Source organism: Petaurus breviceps, unplaced genomic scaffold (genome assembly GCF_028583685.1).
Source record: "Petaurus breviceps papuanus isolate PSGF00001 unplaced genomic scaffold, PetGlider_PUasm1.0 90633, whole genome shotgun sequence".
Lineage (NCBI taxonomy): Eukaryota > Metazoa > Chordata > Mammalia > Diprotodontia > Petauridae > Petaurus > Petaurus breviceps.
This window is the reverse complement of record NW_027187293.1, coordinates 6976619-6990753: the sequence shown is the minus strand read 5'-3', so window position 1 is coordinate 6990753 and position 14135 is coordinate 6976619.

Genomic DNA, 14135 nt, shown 5'->3' with positions numbered 1-14135 from the left:
TAAGCAGATGAAAAAGCTTGATCTGCTTATAATTTGTGAAAATGCCAATTGTAGCGGTTATATTCACAAGGGTTCCCTACAACATAGGGCAGGCTAGTTCTTTCTCTAAAAGATAAGGAAGCTGTTTTGCAACTTGGTTGTCTTAGGACATTAAGGTTCAAGCTAAGATGACTAGTCATTTAAGGACATAACATAGGTCATCTCTTTTGGAGTAAATGCCTGTCAGACTTGGCAGATATCCCATGGCTCTGGGAGTCACCACACTCTTCCCAGCTGATCTATGTGGACAGGTGTGTGTGTGTGTGTGTGTGTGTGTGTGTGTGTGTGTGTGTGTTTAACCAAGCCAAGTGCTGTTTCCTTACCGAGTATCCTTTCCTTTCTATTCCATGCTAGGGCTGCTAGGGCTGTGGAAACCATTTTTTAAAGCTATTAACATATACATGCAAAAAATGGTAAAAAATACAAACAGACCATCCAAAACAGTTCTTGCTTCCCATGAGCTCATAATCTAATGAGAGAGAGAACATGACAATGTGAGAGTACCCCTGAGATTAATGTGTCTGTTTTCTATGAATTACCACGTTACTCTGTGTCCAGTGCACCTGCTCATAAGGTAGCTTATAGAAGACAGACATATTAATTCCAGGGAAACTCTCACATGAACAGTAAACTCTCTGTCTCTGTCTCTCTGTTTCTCTCCCTGTCTCTCTCTCATATATCTAGATCTATATATCTCATAAGTTGGGGATAATCACAGTTTATAAGTGACAGAATTAAAACCAAAGCCTTCCAGTTCATGGCCTAATGCTCTTTGTAAGACAATGTTTTCTCCTCTCCCTTGTCCCTTCCACATTGTGGAGTGGGGAGGGGGGAGGTTCAGGGGTGTAGCACCCCCCCCCAATCTGGAATATCAACATAAAATTTTTTCCAGAGAAGAAGTCTGAATTTTTTCTTTTTCTTTTATGGGTTGTTTACAGTACCTTATCATAAAATTTAGTATAAGTATTTGGTCATAGACTCTGTGTTGGCTGCTGGCTTTTGCATGTTGTCTATGGCTTTTGCAAGATTCCCCCAAATTTTCATTTAATTTTTTATGCTAATCCATGATGTATCAAAACCATCATGGGGAAAGTCCTGATGGGGAAGGGATAACTGTAATCATTTCACTGAATTATAAGACTTCCTCGCTAGAAGGGACTCAATCCTTCTCCCTCATTTTACACATGAGGAAATTGAAATCCAGAGAGGCTAAGTGATTTTACCTGGTCATTCGGGTAATATATAGCAGAGCTGAGATGTGTGTTTCTATCCTTTGATTCCAATTGTTTTCCCCCCAGGGCTCTGCATTAACTGGATAGGCAGATGTATAATTCAGTAGTAGGAAGCTTTCAAACAGAGACCAGATTACCTTTTGCAAGGTGTGTAGTAGTGGGTTTTCTTTTCTTGTATGGATTTGATGAGACACCCATTTCAGTCCCTGACAAAGGGAACATTCTGTGTTTTTTTTTAAGATTGTGTGATAGTGAGTTGTTTGAAGGACAACATATATAAAATAAAGCAGCAGTTTACCTGATTGGTTTACACACACACACACACACACACACACACACACACACAACACACACACACACAAAGATACAAGATCTCTATGTTATATGAGATCCATCTATATTCTGTCTATTGGTCTATCTCTCAGTATGTCTATTGGTCTCTCTATTTAAATATTGCTTTATAGTGGGAGACAGTTGTAGTATATGAAAGATGACAGAATAGAAGCCAGAGTCCTCTTTGACCTTTTGTGTTCTCCTCAGCAAATTCTTTATCTTTCCTATGTCATAATTTTCATGGTAAAATTGTATTCCTTTTTTAATGTCTTTTTCCCCCTGTAAGGATTAATAGCATATTAAGCCTTCTGAAGTTTCATTTTCCAGTTTTTATGGCCTCGTGTCTCTTATAACAGATATGTTGAATCTGAAATTATCACATGAGCTGATTAACTTTTATGAACTGCAAAACACAATAATAATAAACATTCTAAATGCTGTTGACAGGATGAAATGGATAGAAATTAAAGAGTGATAATAATAGTTAAGGGATAGAAGAATTACCTGTGTATATATAAATTGATCAGTGCTTCTCATCCATGAAAACTGTAAATAGTTTTGGTTTGTTCATTATCGGTTATTATAATCTATAGTAATGATATACCAAAATGACTATTCAAAAATATTTCGTATTAAATAATTTCTTTTTTCAAGGGGAAGTGGGATTGAACCTGTGAATGCAGCTGTGAATGCATTGGTTTGTGGGGTAGGAAGCTCAAGATAAGGAACTTCTTTTACCGATTTGGATCTACAGTTTCCATTTAATTTAAGAATCTTAGGTCTTAGAGAACTGTCTTGGGAGGGGAAGGGGGAAGGTACTGAGAGGTTATATAAATAGTCTATGAATAGTCAACAAGTATTTTTTTCTGTGCCTCCATTGTGCCAGGCACAAAGTATTTTGTATTATGTGCTAGAGTCTTATGCTCTAGGGATACAAAGACAAAAGTTTAACGGTCCAGGTCCCTGCCTTAAGGAGCTTACGTGCTAATTGTTGTTTAGTAGTTTTCAGCCCTGTCCAATTCTTTGTGACCTCATTTGGGGTTCTCTTGGCAAAGATAATGGAGTAGTTTACCATCTCCTTCTCTAGCTCTTTTTACAGATGCAGAAACCGAGGCAAACAGGTAAGTGACTTGCCCAGGGTCCCAAGCTAGTAATTGTCTGAGACCAGGTTTGAACCCAGAACAATGTCTTTCTGACTCCATGCCTGACACTCTATCCTCTCTGCTACCTGGCTGCCCCTTTACATGTTAATGGGGGAGATAATATGTAAATATGTAAGTATATGCAACATGAAAGAGATAATAAAATACTAGGTAATCTTAGAGGGGAAGGTACTTCTGGATGGGGGAGTGTACTTCTTTTAAAAGAGCACTTGAGGGGCAACTAGGTGGTGCAGTGAATAGAGAACTGGCCCTGGAGTCAGGAGGACCGAGTTTAAATCCAGCCTCAGACACAACACAAAAAGCTAGCCATGTGGCCTTGGGCAAGTCACTTAATTCCAATTGCCCTACCCTTCCCCCTCCAAAAAAAGCAAAAAATAAAAAAATAAAAACAAAAGGGCACTTGAGCTCTTTTTTTTTTTCCTGAGTCTTGAAGGACTACATGGATTTTAAGCAGAGAACATAGGCTATAGTTAGTTCAAAGAATCAGAAAAAGGAAATGGAGTATTCTGTATAAGAAATAGCAAATGGGCTAATATGACTGAACTGCAGAGTGAATGGAGGCAGTAGGAAGAGGTTCAGTTGTATCCTTAGGCAAATCATTTAACCTCTCAGTGAACGAGGCTTTAAGGCCATGACTTAGAGAATACAAGCTGACTAGCATGAGGAAAAAGTTTCTTCACCTAGGAATTCCCTATACCAGGGGTGGGGAACCTGCGGCCTTGGAGGCCACATGTTGCTTTCTAGGTCCTTGGATGTGGCATTTTGACTGAGTCCAAGTTTTACAGAACAAATCCTTTTATTAAGGGGATTTGTTCTGTGAAGTTTGGATTCAGATAAAGGGCTATACTTGAGGACCTAGAGGGCCACATGTTTCCTTGAGGCGACAGGTTCCCTACCCTTGCTCTATAATGATGAAATCACAGGTCTCTTTTTAATCATACCAAGTGTGAATGATATGAGTTTTTGATAATAATAGTATGAATTAGTATAAAGCAAGGGAAATAACTGTGTGTCTGTGTGTATATGTGTTCATGTATGTGTTGGAGGGATGGAATGTGCAGAACGGCTCAAAGCCCAAACCAGATGGAGGCCCAGGAAAAAGAAGTTCCACTTTTTTCCTATCCTTTGTATCCTTTGCAGTTACACAAACCTTGATCTGAATTGACAGCAAAGTTAAGAGTCGGGCAGTGAGGGAATACAGATTCTGACAGATGGAGGCAGAAGATATGTGATCCTAGGAGGGAGAGAGTAGCTCCATTTGTTACCTGCTGCCTGACAGGCCTTTGATAGGTAAATGCATATGGTAAGTTAAAGGTGTGACATGTAATACCATCCTTTAGGATACCTTATTATGTTAAGACCTTGGCAGTCACTAAAAGACAAGCATCTGGCCAATCTATGATTTGCTATAACGTCTTATAGTTAAACTCGTCAGCTCTGCAGTGTTACTTTTGGTGACTTTCTACTGTAAAGGAAAAGAAAATTGAGCTCAGACTGACAAAGCTTATGAAGAGGGATTGTAGAATTCCTTCCCTGGAGAGCTGCCACAGTAAGAGAGAGAACCATCATCTTTTGGGGAGGACTAAGGGTACAGTACTGTCTAGAGGACTCTTTGATACATTTTTTTCCTTGTAAAAGCCTAAAATAAAATACTAATGTAAAATTGGTGAAGACCATGTATTTCATGTTATTTTAGATTATTTTTCATTGAATAAATAAGCAAACAACCCTTTTAAATGTATACAACAGTCTGTATTAATATGAGAATTCAGTGCAATGTTTTAGATATGAAACAATTCTGTGCTGTCCTCCCCACATGCCTTCTCCCTTTTATAAAAGATCAAAACAATGGCAACAAAACTTTAAGCCCTGTTAAATTGATTTTCTGATTATTTTGGCCAGTGACTATTATTGTCACTGATTTATAGGAAGGGGGATTTGGACACAATAAAGAGAGGGATGAAATGACAAGAGTCCATTTTGGTTGTGCATCTGTTGATTTATGCTGGGTTTAGTTTGAACAGCTCTATACAGTGCCTTCTTTTTGAAAGGTTCAGAATCCTTTCTGACTTTAATCTGTTTGCTGCAGTCTAAACTTGGCAGAGAATCACAGAATGTTTGTGAGTATTAGAAAGGATTTGAGAGATGATCTGATCCAATTCTCTCATTTTATAGATGACCAGACTGAGATTCACAGAGTTCAACTTACAGTTGGGTCTGTGATTTAGGTAAATCACTTGAGTGGATGAATGGGGGATAGACTGGGGTGGGGAGAGACTTGGGGCAGGCAGACCCGCCAGCCAGCTGTTGCAATAGTCCAGAGATGAGGCAAAGAGGGCCTGTACTAGAGTGGTGGTGGTGTCAGATGATATATGGGGGCAAATAAGAGAGATATTGCAGAGGTGAAATCAGACCTTGGTGATGGTGGTGGTAGTGTGGTGTGGTAGTGGTGTGAGAGACAGAGAGGGAGAGAGAGAGAATCTTTTTTTTATTCTTCTCTGATCAATTTGATCAATTCTGAGTAAATGAGAGGCTGGTCCTGCTGCTCAGACAGCTGCAGTTGTGACAATAACAATTTATCATCTTAGGTCCCTTGATCTCTTGAGCAAACTGAACAGGGTTAATGTACTTTATAAAGTTATGGTACCTTTAAACTACATTTTCTGTAATATGTATTTTTTCTAACTACAGTCTCTTGTGGAACACTTCTCACCCTCCCTCAGCTTATAGTTTAGAACTTTAGTTGGAGGGTCCTTAGAAGCCCTCAGTACTCACAAGTGGTTATACAGTAACATTCATGCACTGTAGCATATGGATGTTCCATTTTTAAATATATGAAATGCATCAAGTACATGTCCTCGAAGCCCGTCAGTAACCTATCATAGCCCAGGGTCCATTTTGTACTCTCTTTCTAGAGTAACAGTATCTCCTGAAAGATCTCTATATAAGGGCTCTACTTATATGGTAAAATAAGTAATATCTAGTAATATAACTGTAATTATATAGTGCAGTTGGAATTAGGATATGTCCTAGGTGAGAGCTTGGGTAAGGACCTCTGTCTATACTTGCAATGATATGACCATGACTGGGACTAAAGGAGCATCTACTTTACATGTTTTTTGCTATAACTGATAAAATTCTACCTTTCTCCTTTAAGAATTCTTTTAGAGAATTTTAAAGAATATCCCTTCCATGATATCTCAGTAGGAAATCTGGAAGATTCCACTGCCTCATAAAACTCTCACTGGGCACCATTTGCACTGTCTACCCTCCTGAACTTTTGACCCAGTGTTCTGTACCTGCCTATGAACGTCAGACTGAAGGGACTATTCAGTGATTTTATCATGCCTACTTAGCAGTCATCTCCACAACCCAAGTGTTTGGTATCGGTATATATTCATCAGTCAGTAAATCAACAGGCATCGTAATGAGTCAGTTCTTTGGCAATTGAAAAAAATTACCTCAACTTCCCATTTTGCAAAGACCCCTCACAATAGAAAACCCATCAGACTCAAAGCCTAATTGTGCTTGCAAGGAGTGCTATCTAGATTCAGCTGCTACAAATGCCAGTGACACTCCAATTTTGATGGAGATACTGGATGAGCCAAAAAATATAACCCTTCTATCCAAGATGATAATAAGGGAATCAAAGAAAATACCTTGCAGATTGCTTTTGAAGGCAGGTGCAGAATATCTATAACATGTTAACGGTAGGAAGAGTATGGATTTTACAGTAAGAGGACCTGTGTGACCTTGGGTAGGTCATTGAACTTCCTGAGCCTCAGTTTCCTTGCGTAAAATGAGGGGGTTGGTCTAGAGGGGCTCTAAAGTCCCTTTTATTTCTAGTTGTCTTGTTATGAATATTAGGTGCAAAGTTCAAGAGAGAGGGCAGGGTAAATGTGCCCCAGATGGATTTTCGGAAGCAGTGGAGCTATCCAGATTTTCTAGAAAAAAGCAAGGGAGAGGGGCAGCTAGGTGGTGCAGTGAGTAAAGCACTGGCCCCAGAGTCAGGAGGACCCGAGTTCGGTTCCGGCCTCAGACACTTAATACCCACACAAAAATACTAGCTGTGTAACCTTGGGCAAGTTACTTAACCCCAATTGCCCTTCAAAAGGAAAAAAAAAAACAATCAAGGGAGAGAGGTTGTAGACACAGTAATTGTTTAACTTTTCTAGCCCACATTTTGTTCTTGAAATTGAATTCTCAGAGAGAACAGGGAAGGGAATAAGCTCTTATATTTTACCTCCTAAATGCTAAGGGGAAGCTAGGTGGTGAAGTAGATAGAGTGCTGGGCCTGGAGTCAAGAGGACATGAATTCAAATCCAACCTTAGACATTTACTATGTGACCTTGAGCAAGTCCCTTAACCCTGTGTCCCTCAATTTCCTTATATGTAAAATAAACTAGAGAATGAAATGGCAAAATACTCCAGTATCTTTGCTGAGAAAATACCAAATGGGGTCATGAAGAGTTGAACATGGCTGAACATTAACTATGTGCCAGGCACTGGGCTAAGCACTTTTATGAATATTATATGAATTGATCCTTACAACAATCATGCAAGGTAGGTACTGCTATTATTATTCCAATTTCATAGTAGAGGAAACTGAGGCAAATAGAATTTGTGAGTTGCCCATAATCACATAACTGGGGTCTGAGGCTTTTGATTTGAATTCTGGTCTTCCTGATTCCTATCTACTGCACCACCAACTGTCTTCTGAAGGAGTTGACCCACTTAACCAGGGATGAAAGGCTGATATAACAGATAAGGTAAAACTATAGGTATGGAAGAATGACCTTCTAACCCTAAATATGGTGGTGTCTTATGAGCAGATATAGTGAGGATCTATGAGAGAGTAATTACAACTACATCTTGAGTGGATCTCTTGACATTCTGAACTTATGAACACTATTTCTGGGGAATAAAAACACACCTCTGACAAGAATAATAACACAACTGAAAACAACCTAAGTGTAAATGAATGGTCATAGCACATTTATTGAATAGTAAAGGGATCAGCTAACTAGTACAAACAGTAGGTATGGTAGAGTTGGGTAGGCTAAAGTTAAATAAACAGGATAAGGCCAGATTTTGGAGTACCTTGAAAGTTAGGTCAGAGGAGTTTAGAGATTTTATATCTAGAAAGAGAAAATCAATTGAATTTTTTGAGATAGATAAAATGATAACAGTTTTATTTTGAGAAAAATATGGCAGAACTAGAAAAGTTAGATGAAAATCAAGGAGGCCATCTGGAAGACTATTGCAGTTATCTAGATGGGATGATAAGAATATAGACTGAGGCAGTTACAATGGCAATGGAGAGAAATGGGTAAATGCTAGAGATACTTGAAAAGAAACCTTTTGAAGCGTTGATGGCAGTTTTTATCCTTCTTTCTTATGCAAACATAGGAATAGTATTTTACTATTCAACAAGATATCACTGAGGCATAGCAGATTCTAAAAAACTTTGCTTTATAACTGGATAAGTATAGCCAACAGTGAGAGTTGATCAGGACTCACAAAGTCACTCTATTTTATACCTGTCTCCATTTTAGAGTGAAACACTCTGAGAAAGTGGAATAACCTGTGTAACTGAGTACTGTACATTCTGATAGGAGTTTGGATGAAGGGAGGAAAAACCCAGCCTTCATCTACTCTTCCTTTGATCTAGTGACTCACAGCAGTTGTTTCTCACTCAGACCCACCAGGGAAGAGAGTTCACAAGATGGTCTATTCAAGCTTTCTATATTCACATTCTGCTTCTACTGGGCTAACCATCCTTTTAGCTCCTAAGCTAATTAGATATTTTGGTTTTTTTTTTTTTACCATAGTCCACACTCTGGTATCTATCCCTCAGTTGAATACATACAATATGTATCAGAGTAGGACTATGATAAAAAAAAAAAACAAAAAATATATCCTTATCTATCCCTCAGTTGAAATGGGCTCCCCCAAGTTCAATGTGCTGAACTGGAACCAGACAACATCTGAGAATGCTCTGTATAACCCACCTATAAAGGTTAAATGAAATATGCTCCAGCAAGGATTCTTTACCCATGGGCTGTGAACTTTAGCACAGTGCCTGGTACATAGTAGGTGCTTGATATATGCTTATGGATTGATTGATAGTGCTTTCAAAATATTTTGATAACTATATTTCAATATAGTTGGTTTCCTTGATAATCTAATCTATTTTATTTTATGAGTTCAAAAGCATTATTCTGAGAAGGGGTTCATGGGCGTTAGCAGAAAGCCAAAGGGGTCCATAACACACAGAAAAACTAAGAACTCTTGCTTTAAGGACTAAGCTATCCCATTAACATATATATATATATATATATATATATATATATATATATATATATATATATAGTGATAAATTAGTTTTTGGTAATATGCTCAAGACAAAGGATTTGAGGAGAGCTCCTAATTAAAGGCATGTAAAATTCAATAGTAGACATTGGAGACAGCACTTCTTCCTTTCTTTGTCAAACTAAAGGAGAAATTCTAGTAGTAAGAAATCCTTAGTATTTAGATCTGAGACCTTAAAAGTCAGCTGGTCCAGTACCCTCATTTAATATATGAGGAAAGAAACCCAGAGAGGGAAGTGACTTCCCAAGATAATGCATGCAGTAAGTGGCAGAGCTGGGGTTTCAACTCCAACTCTCTGATACCGCAAATCATTTGTTCTTTCTACTGTACATCTTCTAATTTACGTGTAATTAGGAAGGAACCATGGTGGGCAAGTTTTTTTTTTCAGTGCCCATTAAATCACTGTGTAGGAAGATGTCTCCTTTTCTTATTCATAAATCTATTCCTGACAGAGAAATCACAAACCATCTGCCAAAATGAATTAATTCTTTGCCAATAGCACTAGATTTCATTCCCCATGTTTTCACTTCCCCCAAAGAACTGACTGAGCTTCTTAGAAAATAAGCATTTGTCTACTCATCTCTAAACCATTGACTGAATGACCATCCTAAATGCAAAGGTCTTCTCAGTAGCCTTCAGTGGGTCCTCTTTAGCCAACAGAATGAAGTCTCAGCATCTGCAATGTCTAGAATGATTCACAAGACCTACCATAATCTTGTACTGTTCTATCTTTCTGGCTTTATCTCCTAATACGGATGTATTTTTTTACTCTAGCCAAACTAGGTTGCATCCCTTTTTCTAATATTGTATGACATTTTACCAACACTGGTGCCTTTGTTCACTTCATTCCATAACATGGAACAATTCTCTTCTCTCATGGTTTGTCTGGTGAAATCTTGGTCATCCTTCCAGAATTTCCTCAAAAACTACTTTCACTTTATCGAGTCCTGAATTGAAAGGCACCTTATCCCTTCCCTGAGCTATTGGATCATTCCTACAGCATTCATTGCCTTCTACTTCTTATTGTAGTTGTCTGTATACACAGCTCCTGAGTTCAGATAAGTTACAAGCTCCCTGCGGACAGGAGCCTAGCTTGCTTCTCTTTGTGTTGCCACTAAATGCCTAGCCTCTCTTGCAAAGAAAAAGTATTGAGTAAATTTTCAGTGACTTAAAATAACACCTGACATTTATAGGGTAATTTAAGCATAGTATCTCATTTGATTCTTCTAATCTTGTGAGGTAGGTACTATAAATATTATTATCTTCATTTTACAGGTGAGGAAATTGGGGCTCAGAGAGATTATGTAACTGGCCCATAGTCAGAAATCTAGTAAGGGGTCACTGGCAGAGAGAACATACGCTCCTAGGAGGGACTTCAGAAGTCATCTAGACCAGTCACCTTATTGTGCTACTAAGGAAACTGAGGCTTGGAGAAATTAAGTGACTTACTTGAGCTAACATAGGTAAGTGATAGAGGAAGTAGGTCATCTACTCTATCCTGGGCCATCAGCAGTTGTCTTGACTTTCGTCTTGTCGCTGGACTTTGAGGATTCTGGAGGAGTGATTGAGGCTGACAACTTTGCACTCAAATAGAATTCAGACAAGTCAAGACAACACCTTCATAATGTCATTGATCCTCTTTGAGTATGAAGGACAAACAACAGCAACAACATTCAAACCAAGGTCCATCCTGCCTATTTCTTTGCAATATTCCATGGTGACCTTATAGAGCAGTAGACATCCTAAAAGGATAAGATCAAACAAGAAACATTTATTAAGCATCTATGCTCCAGATCATGTGCTAGGTGCTTAGGTATACAAATAAAAAAAGCAATTCATACTTGAAAAGATAAAAAGATATATGGTAAACACCAAAATATTAAATTGATATGTGACACTCTAGCTTGGGAAGATGTTTTAGAGATTTGAGGATGGAAGATTTGAAAATTTCTTATTCTCCCTTATAAAATGCTTGGGTCCTTACCCTGAATCCAACACTTTTAGAGGCTAAAGAGGCTAATGCATGTGAACTGTAAGATCAGGGCTGCCTTATACATTGTAGGTGCTTAATAAATCCTCATTTAATAAAGCAGATTTGTTTATAAGAGTTTGCTTTTGAAATAGATGGAGAATTGTTTTTAATGTATTCCTAGCTTCCTCTACTGGGATCTGCTGTCACTTCAAAGCCTCAAATAGATCACCATTGCTTAATGTAGAGTGACTGGAAATGAGACAGAGGTCCAGGATGCATTCAGTTGAGACATGCTGGAATAAATCCTGCATATTTCTAAGGAAATATTTTTGAATACTATTAAATAAATTCAGAAATAAATATTCAACATTAGAGCAGGAATAATAATAGTAATAACAATAAAAAATGCTTCCCCATGGGCAATGGGATTATTCATAGGCAGTTATATTATATAAAACAACTCTTCCCAACAAGAATTATGTAACTAGGTAATCATACCCAATTTCATAGATTATGCTACATGTAGTGAGTGTAAAGCAATATTATATATATAGTATATGTATGTATATGTATATTTTTTCCCCTACATAGCCAAGGACTGAGAGTAGTGAAATAAGTGCAACTCTTCATTGAAACAAGCAGAGCTAGCATTTGGATGCTCACTATTATTACTCCTGGTGGGAAAATACATTTTTGTTACCCTTTTAGAAAACAATAGAATACATTATGTTCTCATGGGATTTTTTTTGTCAGTATTCATGCCAGATTTCATTTATCTACTAACATCATAAAGGATATTTCCACTTCAAATTGTTGAGGGAAAGCTCAAATGAGAAAGAATAAAATTCAAGGTTAAATGAGGTCCAATCTCCACTTCCTTTTGGAAAAGGAGCCCTCCTGCATCATTTCCTGTTGGGCAGCTAGAATATCCTTGAATAAGATGTGAAATAGCTCCCCTACCTTTGGAGTAGCTTTGCAAGAGGCTCCTTTATCCCTTGAACAAAAGGATTGTGGACAGAAGTTGGGAATGGGTGTGGCTGATTCTTGATGGCATTGCTTGTGATAATATTCATTTACATAGAAATTTCCTAAAAGCGGTCCTGTAAAAAAAAAAGGGCAATAAATATTATCATTCTTATTTTACAGGTAAGAGAATTGAAAGTCAGAGAGGTTAATTTGTTTAAGATTCCTTCCCCTCCCTCCCCCAACCAATTTCCGCTCTGTACATAACCCCTTACTACCTTTCCAGTCTTCTTATACCCTGCTCCTCCTTACATACTCCAGTTCAGTGATACTGGCCTCCTGGCTTTTCCACAAGCAAGAGAGTCCCTCCTCTTAGTTAGGGGCATTCTCTCTGATTGATCCCTGTCCTGGAATGCTCTCTCTCCTCTGCTCTGATTACAGACCTGCCTGTTTCCTTTACCTCCAAATTAAAATCTCACCACAGGAAGCTTTTCCTAACTCCTCTTAATTCCAGTGTTTCTCTTTTAATTATATCCTATTTATTCTTTTTATGTAGGTTGCTTTGTTCATATTTGTTTGCTTGTTGTCTTCCCCATTCTATTGTAAGCTCCTTGAGTGTAGCGACTGTCTTTTGCGTCTATTTTTTAGCCTTAGTGCTTAGCACATTGCTTGGCACGTAGTAGGAGCTTAATAAGTGTTTACTGATTGATTTTCTGCATGACCATGTCATTCCCTTACTCCAAAAACTCCCAATTACCTCTAGTGGTCAAATATAAAATCTCTTTGTTTAGCATTTAAAATTCCTCACAATCTGCCTTCCACCTACCTTCCCAGCCCTATTATAATATATACATTATTCCTTGTTGTTTTCTCTTCAGTCCAGTCAAAGTGACTTTGAAATTCCTTACACACAACAACACTCCATCTCTTTCCTTGGTGCCTCTGTACAAACTCTGCTCCATGCTTGAAATACACTCTCTTTTCTTATCTTTGCTTCATAGAATCTCTAGTTTCCTTCAAAGCTCAGCTCAGACATTACCTTCTACATGACACCTTTCCTGGTTCTTTTGACTTGCTAGTACCTCTTTTCCAAAAAAAAAAAAAAAATTACATGTATACACACACACACACATATATATATATAAATGTATGTTGGGTATGTGTGTGTATATATATACACATTTATTTGTATATATGTGTGTTTATGTATATATAGTCACCTTGTCTTTATTTTGTATGCATATACGCATGTATGTATGTATGTGTGTGTATACATTGTCTCCTTTGATAGAATGTAAGCTATTGACAATCGAGGGGGAGGAGACTGGTTTATTTTTGTCTTTGTATCCCTAGCACCTGGCACAGTGCTTGGCACCTTCTAAACACCTAATTGAAGATGACACAGTTAGGATATTGCATAGCCAGACCTCCTAGCAGAGTTTTCTGACTCCCAAGTCCAATATTATTTTGGCAATGCCTTGCTACCTCTGCTCTGGCATCCTCTGACTGCTCTGGGATTTATTTTGAATTAGTGCAATGAAGGCACTTTACTGGTTACTGCAGAGATGCTAGCTTGAAGGAAATGATCCTTGCTTTAAGAAGAAAATTTAGGACAGGGAAAGAGGGAGATCTTTGCCTTTCTCTTTAGGAGAGCATGTTGCTTAGTGCCTTTCCTGAGGGGAAGGGGAAAATTAGATTCTTTGATACTGTAACTTACTCAGTGGGTTATATTATTGATGATCTATATAACTGAATGTTTTGTTTTGTTTTTGAATTGTGCATCTATATTCTTTCTTTTGATGACTATATTTCTTGAATTAAAAAAATCTATTATCAAGCATTAATTTTTCCTGTCTTTCACCTGAATCTCCTCCTACCTGGAGAAAGAAAGGGGGCTGGGAGAAGAACAAAATCCTTTTAATAAATATGTAGAGTAGTTAAGCAAAACATTTCCATATTGGCCATAAGTTACAGTATCCACACCCCCCCCCCCCCCCCCCCCCCCCGCCCCTTATCCACCACCCACTCCCCCACCCGCAGCCGTACCCTACTAACCACCTC